The 12,059-nt window shown below is 50.1% G+C and overlaps 1 protein-coding gene across 3 annotated transcripts in view; it reads left to right on the top strand.

The window, feature by feature from the left end:
• The window catches only part of LOC119979763 (alpha-2-macroglobulin-like), a 412,459-nt gene that overhangs the window by 346,051 nt on the left and 54,349 nt on the right, over positions 1-12,059 (top strand). For all 3 annotated transcript variants that reach the window (XM_038822394.1, XM_038822396.1, XM_038822395.1), the window contains one exon: positions 5,863-5,984. The gene's annotated coding sequence lies outside the window, so the exon portion shown is untranslated. The remainder of the gene's footprint in view (positions 1-5,862; positions 5,985-12,059) is intronic.

Genomic DNA, 12,059 nt, shown 5'->3' with positions numbered 1-12,059 from the left:
GTTAAAAGGACAAAAACCCACACTTTCCTTGCAGACAATTTACAGTACCCAGGCACCCCTCATGAATGTGAGATTATCTCAACACATCACAACACGGGCCCCTTCATCACAAAAACACCTCCCAGGAAGATAGGTAGTTCACCCCGGAGACCCCAGCCCACAGACATGAGGATCTATGTGGATGGCTCCTCAACAGTTTTAGACAGAAAACGCATAACATGATGCGGTATTCATGTAGAGTTCCCTAGAGGAAATTTCACTAAAGTTGCCAGGACACTTAGGCTCTCAGGCAGCAGAATTGGCAGCAATAGCATACATAGTTGATCACCCCGATTCGTTCCCCAGCCCAGCAGACATCTGCTCGGACAGCCTGTATGTTTGCAACAGCTTGACAGAATTCCTACCGCTGTGGGAAGCAAGAGGATTTGTTTCCACAGACGGAAAACCCCTACCATCAGCCCCATTACTCCGCCATATCTTGAAGCAGGCAAAGGACAGGAAATACGGCATTGTGAAAGTTCGTAGTCACCACCTTTCTTCCCCACCTGGAAATGTAAAAGCAGACGCTCTAGCTAAAGCAGGTTCCAGGCATGGTTATTTTTGGATCCCCCCCGAAAGCGCCCCAGTACACGTAGTTCAGGTCTCACAGATCAACATACAAGATTTAACGCAGGCGCAGAGACAAGATGAGAAGCTCAGGGAAGTTTTAAAGGGAACCTTCCCAGCCCCTTACGACGAATTTAGGAATACTATAACCACACATGGCGGTGTGATCCTTAAGGATAGCCTTTATGTGGTTCCTGAGCAGGACAGGAACCAACTCATTTGTTTGTTCCATGACAGTCATGGACACCAGGGAATTGAGCCCACGGTAGTCCACCTCAGCTCTGTTGGTGGCCAAATTTAAAAGCAGACATCACCCACTACGTTGAGAATTGCTTGATCTGTGCCCAGAACAATCTAGACAGATATGCAAAGAAGGCTCAATTTAGCCACACCCGCCCCGTTAATGGCCCCTGGACTAACCTCCAGATTGACTTTATAGGACCCTTACCCCTTTATAGAAATGTATACAAATATGTGTTGGTGGTCATCGACACATTTACAAAATGGGTAGAGGCATTCCCATCATGAACTAATACGGCGAAGACCACAGCCAAAATTCTGACCCACCACATCTGTACAAGATGGGGACTCCCCCGTAGCATAGAGTCCGATCAAGGCTCCCATTTTACAGGACGCATTATGAAAAACGTCCTGACAATATTCGGCATTACTCAAAAATTTCACATCGCATACCACCCCCCATTCACCTACGAGAATGCTGTGCAGCAGCTAATCAATAATGTTAAAATGGCACAACTAGCTGCCGCAGTAAGAATGGGCACAAGAAAGGAACAGAGTACGGCTTGTTTCGACAAGACAGTGCATGCGACTGAGTTTGCCGTATGGCAGCAGGTTATGCCCTCCCTTTACAACCCCAGCACATTCCTGTCACCTAAGTACTCAGGTCCATACTCCATTTCGGACAAAGTAAGCCCCTCTGTCTACAAGATAAAGTACCCCAATGGTAAGACTGCGTGGTTTCACATAAACCAACTCAAGGCTTATGGCTCGCTGTCCAACCACACACACCACATCCTGCTCGCCGCAGCAGACGAACACGCCCCACCCACAGGAAACGCATTCCTACCCTCCCCCAGCCCGTCCACGGACTCGACTTCGACTCCGCCCCCTGACACACGACTCCGCCTCTCCCCGCCCACAGACAGCAGCGACAGTGACTGCGAAGACACTGACAACAGCCACAGCACACCACAATACTATCCCCCTGCAACAGGCCCCACTCCCAGCGACTCTGAACACGATTCGAGTGATCCCTTCGAGATCACATACATTAAAGCCCCAGACCCAGACCCACCGCCCAACGGTGACGACCTCAACTCCAGTACCTCTGAACTTGACACACGAATATGGCACCGCGACAATTCATTCAGGCTCATCAGGAACGATGAGATGAACCCCAAGTCAGCACCACGCAGCTTTGGCAAAACTTATACAAACAAGAGTATGGCAGCTGGGAGAAGATGACGACATTGAGTCTGACTCCCACCACGCGAATCCCTTTGCGACCCTGTTCGCAACAGAAAACTGAGGTGTCCAGATGATGTTTTAAAAAGGAACCGCTAGAGAGAAACGGTGTCCTTTCTGATGGAACCTGCACGATATTCGTTGCATGTTTGTTTGTATGTGTTTGTTAAATGTTCAATGTTTGAGATTTAAACAGCCTTCCATGGCCCCACGCCAAATTTGTCCGCAGATACCTATGAAAACTTTCCAGCAGGCTTATCAGCCGAAACCGCTGAGACCTTGCCAGAACCCAGTTCGTAACTGCTCTTCCGATTTGACGGTAGAGGCATTACTGCAACCCACCACGATGACTACATTCTTGCCCGTTCTTGCCGGTTACTCAGGCAGTGGAGAAACGGCACTTACCCCAGTCCTGTCTGAGGATCCCCCCTCTGGTCCGCTAAACTCGGGGAGAGCACAGCCCCCCCCCCCCCCCCCCACCCGGGGATTCCATCCAATTCTTACCCACCGCGGCCCATACGCACCTCATTTTGGCTCTTTTGTTTCAAAAGTTTCTGTTTTGTTTCATAGTAACCCTTTGGTTGCTTCCCCTCATGCTATTTACATCCTCAAACATTGGGATGGTAAATCGCACAGGCTGCGAGACGGCTCGCACTGTTTCAGTATTTTTAAGTCTGTCTTGTCCTGAAATTCGGATTTAAATAAAAATGAGGGAGTCACAGATGGTGACCAATTATAAAGGGAAATTGGCACTAAAGGACAGACAGACTAACACACGAGATGTTAAGCAAGATAATAACACATGTTATGCTTGTATTCGCAGAATTCCAGAAGCTCCAGGATAAGAAGAGAAGAAATAAGATGCTGGTGGCATCGTGCCGCCTCCCGCCCATGTCCAGCTCCCACATCCCGCCTCTCCCCCTCCTCGGTCACCCAGCAACCAGCCCCATAGCCGGAGCGGGTGTCCCTCGAACATGTCGGGGATCATAGATTGTGCCATCATGAAGGAGTCATGCACACTGCCCGTGTACCGGACACAGACATGCAGTATCTTCGTCCGGTGGTCATAGACCACCCACACATTCATGGAGTAGGACCCCATCCTGTTCATGAACACCGCCCTGTTATCCGCGGGTGGCCACAGGGTGACGTGGACCCCATTGATGACCCTCCGGACCATGGGTATCCTGACGACAGCAGCGAACTCCGTTGCCCGGGCATCCTGGTGGGCGCAGTGATCGGGGAACTGGATGTACCGGTCCGCAATGGCATACACCTGTGCACCGACGCCTGTGAGATGCCAGACGGGTCCCCACTCCCGTCGCGTAGCCGTTTAGGGTGACCGTAATCTTGACGGCAACCGGGAGGGGGTGTCCTTCCCCAATCCCACATGGTGCCAGGTGTTCCATCATGTGGCATATGTGGACCACGGTTTTGCGGCTCATCCTCAGTCTCCTCCTGCAAGCCCTGTCCGGGAGGTTCTGGAATGACATGCGGTGCTGGTTAGCACGGGGCTTCACCAGGCTCCTCCGTGGCACCACCTTTTCCTCCTTTCCCCCTCTTCCTCCTCCTCCTCCTGATCATCACCCTGCAGATTCCCTCCTCCTCGGCCTGTCTGCACCCTGAGCGGCTTGGTCAGCAATATCCTGCTCTATGACTCTCAGCTTGGCTAATGCTGGGGCCACTCAGCTCCTGACCCAGCACAAAGGAAGATGCACATGCCCCTCTGCGGCCCACTACTCTGTTGCGGCCTCCGCCTCCTCTCTGACCCTCCACTCTGTCGCTCCCACAGGGCAACATGCAGGGGAGCGGCCCCTGCCACAGCTACCAACATCGCGGGTGGTGTCCAAACATTATGATCTGCAGGGGGTGAGGAGAAACGGAATGTTATCATGGCGCATACATCGATCCACAAACAGGTGCCATGGACTACATGGTCGCCCCAGTTGGCACCGTGCTCCCCAGTCATGCATTCCCCCCTTCCGCCAGGGCCATCGTTCCATGGCACGGCCCTCACTGGGGGCTGCTGTGGATGTGGTCCTGCGTCTCCACCCCCGGTGGGTGCCGCCGGCTGGATGGGGTGGCCGTTGTGGGACCCGGCAAACACCCAAATGGCCATGATGCCTTCGATGGGGCCTGTGCCCAGTGTGGCTGCCCATTGGTATGGTCGTCGTAACGGCGGCCATTGCCAGGGCATTGCACTGTCATGACAGGTGGTTCCCGGACGCTCAGCCTGTCTCCCCCACCTTCTCCCACACTCCCCCGACCCTGGAAGGCTTCTCCCCCGCCCCGCGTCAGCCACGACATCTACCTTTTGGCAGCCCCAGGACCCGCCACGCCGACCTCTACCTCCAGACCCTCATCAAGCACGACCGACTGACTTTTTTTTATAGGTGGTTAGAACCACTCCGTCGTGACCTTGGCACATGCCGCCGGGTCTTCGGCCCATCCGGGTGGCAGCCTCATTACGGGCCCAGAGAATCAGTCGTCATGTCAACATCAGCGATTCTCCAGGCCGTGCGGCGTATTCCGCAATCCGTTGATGTTTTGGGTGTGGAGAATCGGTAAACAGCGTCAGAGCGGCGTCGCAGATGGTTTTGGAGCAAATGCCTATTCTCCGGCCAAGTGCTCGGAAAATCCAGTCCTATGTCCCACCGCTGGCGTAAAAACAGTGGAGTTTTACTCCAGAAATTCAATCCCTGAAAGTTCAACGAATTCTCAGCCCTCAGGGACCCGGTGTGAATCTCGCAGCATTTGCTGCGGATACGTGTCACCACACTTCGGGTTCGAAGTCCGCGCATGTGCATGGCGGCGGCCTCCAGCGGCTGTGCTGAGCTCCATGGCGGACTCGGATCGCGGACCAAACTCAAAATAGAGACCCCCCCCCCTCCCTCAATCGGCCACACGCCCGAGCCTGAAGGGCCCCCCCGGATCTCCGATCCCCCGCCCCCGACCAGAATCCACAACCGCAACACCAGCATCCTGACCAGCAATAGAGGGTTAGTTCCACGCCGTCGGGAACTTGGCTGGTCGGGAGCGGTGGATTGCTGGGCGGGCCTCTGGCAATGGGCTTCCGATGGCGCCGCGTGCTTCGCAGTCACGCCGATTTTTGGATCCCGGAGAATCGGCGAACCAGTGCCGGTCCCGATTAAGGGGTGAAAGTGGATTCTCCGCCACGTACCGGCAGCGATTTTGTCGCGGGGCTGCAGAGAATCCAGCCGTCGATCTTTCTATATCTGTCTCTCTTTCATTCTCTCTGTCATTTATTCTCTCTCTCTCTCTCTCTCTCTCTCTCTCTCTCTCTCTCTCTCTCTCTCTCTCTCTCTCTCTTTCTTACTTTCATTCTCTGGACAGCATGGCAGCACAGTGGTTAGCACAGTTGCTTCACAACTCCAGGGTCCCAGGTTCGATTCCCGGCTTGGGTCACTCTCTGTGCAGAGTCTGCACGTTCTCCCCGTGTCTGCGTGGGTTTCCTCCGGGTGCTCTGGTTTCCTCCCACAGTCCAAAGACGATCAGGTTAGGTGGATTGGCCATGATAAATTGCCCTTAGTGTCCAAAAAGGTTGTGTGGGATTACTGGGTTACTGGGATAAGATAGAGATGAGGACTTGGGTGCTCTTTCCAAGAGCCAGTGCAGACTCGATGGGCCAAATGTCCTCCTTCTGCACTGTAAATCATATGATTCGATGATCTGTCCCTCTCTTTCACTCTCTATCTCTGTCACTCACTCTGTCTCTTTCTCACACATTCCCTCTCTCTCTCTGTGATCCAGGTGAACAGAATTTAACAGTCAAAGCAGAATCCATTCCCTCAGACTCTCTGTGTGGGAATGAGGTGGCGATTGTACCGGAGAAAGGAGCCATCGATATCATCCGCAAACCGCTCCTGATCACGGTCAGTGTCAACCTTTCAATCCAGGACTGGTCCATCTCCACATTCTCCTTTGCTCTCTCTCATTCTCGGTCTCTGTCTCCCACTCTCTCTCACACTCTCAATAATCTCTCTAACTCTGTCCCTGTTCCTCTCTCCGCAATCGCTCTTATTCTCTACTCTCTGCCTCTGTGTCCATACATTTCTGACTCCGCCGATCTCTCTCACTCTCTCACACTCTACAGTACTACTCTCTCTGTTCCTGTCGATCTCTCTCACTCTCTCTCACACTCACTATTCTCTCTCTGTCTCTGTTTCTCTTTCTGTCTTTGGCAATCTCTCTCACTCCCTTTCACACTCTCGCTATTCTGTCACTCTGTGTCTCCATCTGTTCCTCTATCTCCGATGATCTCTCTTACACACACTCTCTCTCTTTATCTGTTCCTCCCTCTGCCTCCATCGATCTCTCTCACTCACACTCTTACTACTCTCTCTCTGTGCCTCTGTGTCCATTCCTTTCTCTGACTCCATCGATCTCTCTCTCTCCCTCTCTCTCGCACTCTCACTATTCTATGTCTCCGTTTCTGTCTCCATCACTCTCACACTCTCACTATTTTCTCTCCCTCTCTCTCTTTGCCTATTCCTCTATCTCCATTGATCTCTCATTCTCTCGCACTCTCACTACTCTCTCTATCTCTATCCCTCTCTGTCTCTGTCGATCTCTCTCACTCTCTCACCATTCTCCCTCTCTTTTTCTGTGTGTTCTTTTCTGTGCCTCCATCGAGCTCTCTCACTCCCTCTCACACTCACGATTCTCTCTCTATCTCTGTCTATTCCACTCTCTGTCTCTATCAACCTCTCTCTCTCGCTCTCTCACACTCTCACTATTATATGTCTCTGTGTCTGTTCCTCTCTGTTTCTGTCTCCGTCACACTCTCTCTTACTCTCCCTTTTCTCTCTCTGTCTCTGTGTCTGTTCCTCTCTCAATCCTCAGGTTGGGGTTTTGGGATTGAGATTGTGGTTGGGGTTTGGGATTGAGATTGTGGCTGGGGTTTGGGATTGAGATTGTGGTTGGGGTTTGGGACTGAGATTGTGGTTTGGGATTGAGATTGTCGTTGGGGTTTGGAATGAGATTGTGACTAGGGTTTGGGGTGGAGATTGTGGCTGGGGATTGGGATTGAGATTGTGGTTGGGGTTTGGGATTGAGATTGTGGTTGGGGTTTGGGACTGAGATTGTGGTTTGGGATTGAGATTGCCGTTGGGGTTTGGAATGAGATTGTGGCTGGTGTTTGGCATGGACATTGTGGCTGGGGTTTGGGATTGAGATTGTGGTTGGTGTTTGGGATTGAGATTGTGGTTGGGGTTTGGGAATGACATAGTGGTTGGGGTTTTGGGATTGAGATTGTGGTTGGGGTTTGGGATTGAGATTGTGGCTAGGGTTGGGATTGAGGTTGGGGTTTGGGATTGGGATAGGGGTTGGGGTTTGGGATTCAGATTGTAGTTGGGGTTTGGGATTGAGATTGTGGCTGGGGTTTTGGATTGAGATTGTGGTTGGGGTTTGGATTGAGATTGTGGTTTGTGATTGAGATTGTGGTTGAGGTTTGGGATGGAGAATGTGGTTGGAGTTTGGGGATTGAGATTGAGGTTGGGGTTTGGGATTGAGATTGTGGTTTACGATTGAGATTGAGGTTTGGGATTGAGATTGTTATTGGGATTTGGGATTGAGATTGTGGTTTGCGATTGTGGTTGGGGTTTGGAGATTGAGATTGTGGTTTGGGATTGAGAATGTGACTGAGGTTTGGGATTCAGTTTGTGGTTGGGGTTTGGGATTGAGATTCTGTTTGGGGTTTGGGATTGAGAATGTGACTGGGGTTTGGGATTGAGATTGTGGTTGGGGTTTGGGATTGAGATTGTGGTTGGGGTTTGGGATTGTGATTGTGATTTGGGATGGAGTGTGTGGTTGGGGTTTGGGATTGAGATATGGTTGGTGTTTTGGATTAAGATTGTCATCGGGTTTTGGGATTGTGATTGTGGTTGGGGTTTGGGATGGATGTGTGGTTGGGGTTTGGGATTGAGATTGTGGTTGGGGTTTGGGATGGAGGTTGGGGTTTGGGATTGAGATTGTAGTTGGGGTGTGAGATGGAGAGTGTGGTTGGGGTTTGGGATTGAGATTGTGATTGGGGTTTGGGGATTGAGATTGTGGTTGGGGTTTGAAATGAAATGAAAAATTAAAATCACTTATCGTCACGAGTAGGTTTCAATGAAGTTACTGTGAAAAGCCCCTAGTCGCCACATTCCGGCGCCTGTTCGGGGAGGCTGATACGGGAATCGAACCGTGCTGCTGGCCTGCTTAGTCTGCTTTTAAAGCCAGCGATTTAGCCCAGTGAGCTAAATCAGCCCCTTGTGGTTTGGGATTGAGACTGTGGGTGGTTTTGGGATTGAGATTCTGTTTGGATTCTGGGATTGAGATTGTGGTTGTGGTTTGGGATTAATATTGTAATTGGAGTTTGGGATTGAGATTGCGGTTGCAGTTTGGGATTGAGATTGTGGTTGGCGTTTGGAACGGAGAGTGTGGTTGGGGTTTGGAATTGAGATTCTGGTTGGGGTTTGGGTATGAGATTGTGGTTGGGGTTTGGAACGGAGAGTATGGTTGGGGTTTGGAATTGAGATTCTGGTTGGGGTTTGGGCTGGAGATTGTGGTTGGGGTTTGGGATGGAGATTGACGTTGGGGTTTTGGATTGAGATTGTTGTTGGGGACTGGGATTGTGGTTGCGGCTGGGGTTTGGGATTGAGATTGTGGCTGAGGTTTGTGATGGAGTTTGTGTTTGGCGTTTGGGATTGAGATTATGGTTGGAGTTTGGGATTCAGATTATAGTTGGGGATTGGGATTGAGATTGTGGCTGGGGTCTGGGACTGAGATTGTGGTTGGGGATTGAGATTGTGGTTGGCGTTTGGAACGGAGAGTATGGTTGGGGTTTGGAATTGAGATTGTGGTTGGGGTTCGGGACTGAGATTGTGGTTGGGGTTTGGGACAGATTGTGGCTGGGGTTTGAGATGGAGATTGTGATTGGGGTTTGTGATTCAGATTGTAGTTGAGTTTTGGGATTGAGATTGTGGTTGGGGCTTGGGACTGAGATTGTGGTTGGGTTTGGGATTGAGTTTGTGGCTGGGGTTTGGGGATTGAGACTGTGATTGGGATTTTGGGATTGAAATTGTGGCTGGGGTTTGGGATTGATATTGTGGTTGTGGTTTGGGATTGAGATTGTGATTGGGGTTTGGGATTGAGACTGTGGGTGGAATTTGGGATTGAGATTCTGTTTGGATTCTGGGATTGAAATTGTGGTTGGGGTTTGGGATTAAGATTGTAATTGGTGTTTGGGATTGAGATTGTGGTTGCGGTCTGGGATTGAGATTGTGGTTGGGGTTTGGGTATGAGATTGTGGTTGGGGTTTGGGATCGAGATTTTGTTTGGATTTTGGGATTGACATTGTGGTTGAGGTTTGGGCTGGAGATTGTGGTTGGGGTTTGGGATGGAGATTGTCGTTGGGGTATTGGATTGAGATTGTTGTTGGGGACTGGGATTGAGGTTGGGACTGGGGTTTGGGATTGAGATTTTGGTTGGGGTTTGGGACTGAGATTGTGGTTTGGGATTCAGATTGTGATTGGGGTTGGAATTGTGGTTGGGAATTGGGAATGTGATTGTGGCTGGGGTTTGGGATTGAGATTGTGGCTGGGGTTTGTGATGGAGTTTGTGTTTGGCGTTTGGGATTGAGATTGTGGTTGGAGTTTGGGATTCAGATTATAGTTGGGAATTGGGATTGAGATTGTGGCTGGGGTCTGGGACTGAGATTGTGGTTTGGGATTGTAATTCTGGTTGGGGTTTGGGATTAAGATTGTAATTGGTGTTTGGGATTGAGATTGCGGTTTGAGATTGAGATTGTGGTTGGCGTTTGGAACGGAGAGTATGGTTGGAGTTTGGAATTGAGATTGTGGTTGGGGTTGGGTATGAGATTGTGGTTGGGGTTTGGAATCGAGATTCTGTTTGTGTTTTGGGATTGACATTGTGGTTGAGGTTTGGGCTGGAGATGGTGGTTGGGGTTTGGGATGGAGATTGTTGTTGGGGTTTCGGATTGAGATTGTTGTAGGGGACTGGGATTGAGGTTGCGGCTGGGGTTTGGGATTGAGATTGTGGTTGGGGTTTGGGACTGAGATTGTGGTTTGGGATTCAGATTGTGATTGGGGTTGGTATTGAGATTGTGGTTGGGGTTTGGGAATGTGATTGTGGCTGGGGTTTGGGATTGAGATTGTGGCTGGGGTTTGTGATGGAGTTTGTGTTTGGCGTTTGGGATTGAGATTGTGGTTGGAGTTTGGGATTCAGATTATAGTTGGGGGTTGGGATTGAGATTGTGGCTGGGGTCTGGGACTGAGATTGTGGTTTGGGATTGAGATTGTAGGTGTGGTTTGGGATTGAGATTGTCGCTGGGGTTTGGGAATGAGATTGTGGTTGGAGTTTGGGATTGAGAAGATGGTTGGGGATTGAGATTGTGGCTGGGGTTTGGGATGGAGATTGTGATTGGGGTTTGTGATTCAGATTGTAGTTGAGTTTTGGGATTGAGATTGTGGTTGGGGCTTGGGACTGAGATTGTGATTGGGGTTTGGGGTTGAGTTTGTGGCTGGGGTTTGGGATTGAGACTGTGATTGGGGTTTGGGATTGAGATACTGGTTGGGGTTTGGGATTGAGATTCTGTTTGGATTTTGGGATTGAAATTGTGGCTGGGGTTTGGGATTGATATTGTGGTTGTGGTTTGGGATTGAGATTGTGATTGGGGTTTGGGATTGAGACTGTGGGTGGAATTTGGGATTGAGATTCTGTTTGGATTCTGGGATTGAAATTGTGGTTGGGGTTTGGGATTAAGATTGTAATTGGTGTTTGGGATGGAGATTGTGGTTGAAATGAAATGAAAAATGAAAATCGCTTATTGTCACGAGTAGGCTTCAATGAAGTTACTGTGAAAAGCCCCTAGTCGCCACATTCCGGCGCCTGTCCGGGGAGGCTAATACGGGAATCGAACTGTGCTGCTGGCCTGCTTAGTCTGCTTTAAAAGCCAGCGATTTAGCCCAGTGAGCTAAATCAGCCCCTTGGGGTTTGGAATTGAAATTGTGGCTGGGGTTTGGGATGGAGTTTGGGATTGAGATTGTGTTTGGGGTTTGGGATTGAGAGTATGGTTGGGGTTTAGGATTGAGATTGTGGTAGGGGATTGAGATTGAGATTGTGCTTGGGGTTTGGGATTGAGATAGTGGTTGGGGATTGAGATTGTGCTTGGTGTTTGGGATAGCGATTTTGGTTGGGGTTTGGGATTGAGATTGTGGCTGGGGATGGGGAAAGATTGTGGTAGGAGTTTGGGATTGAGATTGTGGTTGGGGATTGGGATTGAGATTGTGGTTGGACTTTGGGATGGAGATTGTGATTGGGGTTTGGGATTGAGATTGTGATTTGGGTTTGGGATTACGATTGTGGTTGGGGATTGGGAATGAGATTGTAGTTGGGGTTTGGAATGGAGATTGTGATTGGGGTTTGTGATTCAGATTGTAGTTGAGTTTGGGATTGAGATTGTGGTTGGGGACTGGGATTGAGATTCTGGTTGGGGTTTGGGATTGAGATTCTGTTTGGATTTTGGGATTGAAATTGTGGCTGTGGTTTGGGATTGATATTGTGGTTGTGGTTTGGGATTGAGATTGTGATTGGGGTTTGGGATTGAGACAGTGGGTGGATTTTGGGATTGAGATTCTGTTTGGATTCTGGATTGAGATTGTGGTTGGGGTTTGGGATTAAGATTGTAATTAGGGTTTGGGATTGAGATTGCGGTTGCGGTTTGGGATGGAGATTGTGGTTGGGGTTTGGGATTGAGATTGTGGCTGGGGTTTGGGATTGAGATTGTGGTTTGGGATTCAGATTGTGATTGGGGTTGGTATTGAGATTGTGGTTGGGGTTTGGGAATGTGATTGTGGCTGGTGTTTGGGATTGAGATTGTGGCTGGGGTTTGTGATGGAGTTTGTGTTTGGCGTTTGGATTGAGATTGTGGTTGGAGTTTGGGATTC

The sequence above is a fragment of the Scyliorhinus canicula genome, chromosome 16 (assembly GCF_902713615.1).
Source record: "Scyliorhinus canicula chromosome 16, sScyCan1.1, whole genome shotgun sequence".
Taxonomy (NCBI): Eukaryota; Metazoa; Chordata; class Chondrichthyes; order Carcharhiniformes; family Scyliorhinidae; genus Scyliorhinus; species Scyliorhinus canicula.
This window is presented reverse-complemented; position numbering and strand designations above follow the sequence as displayed.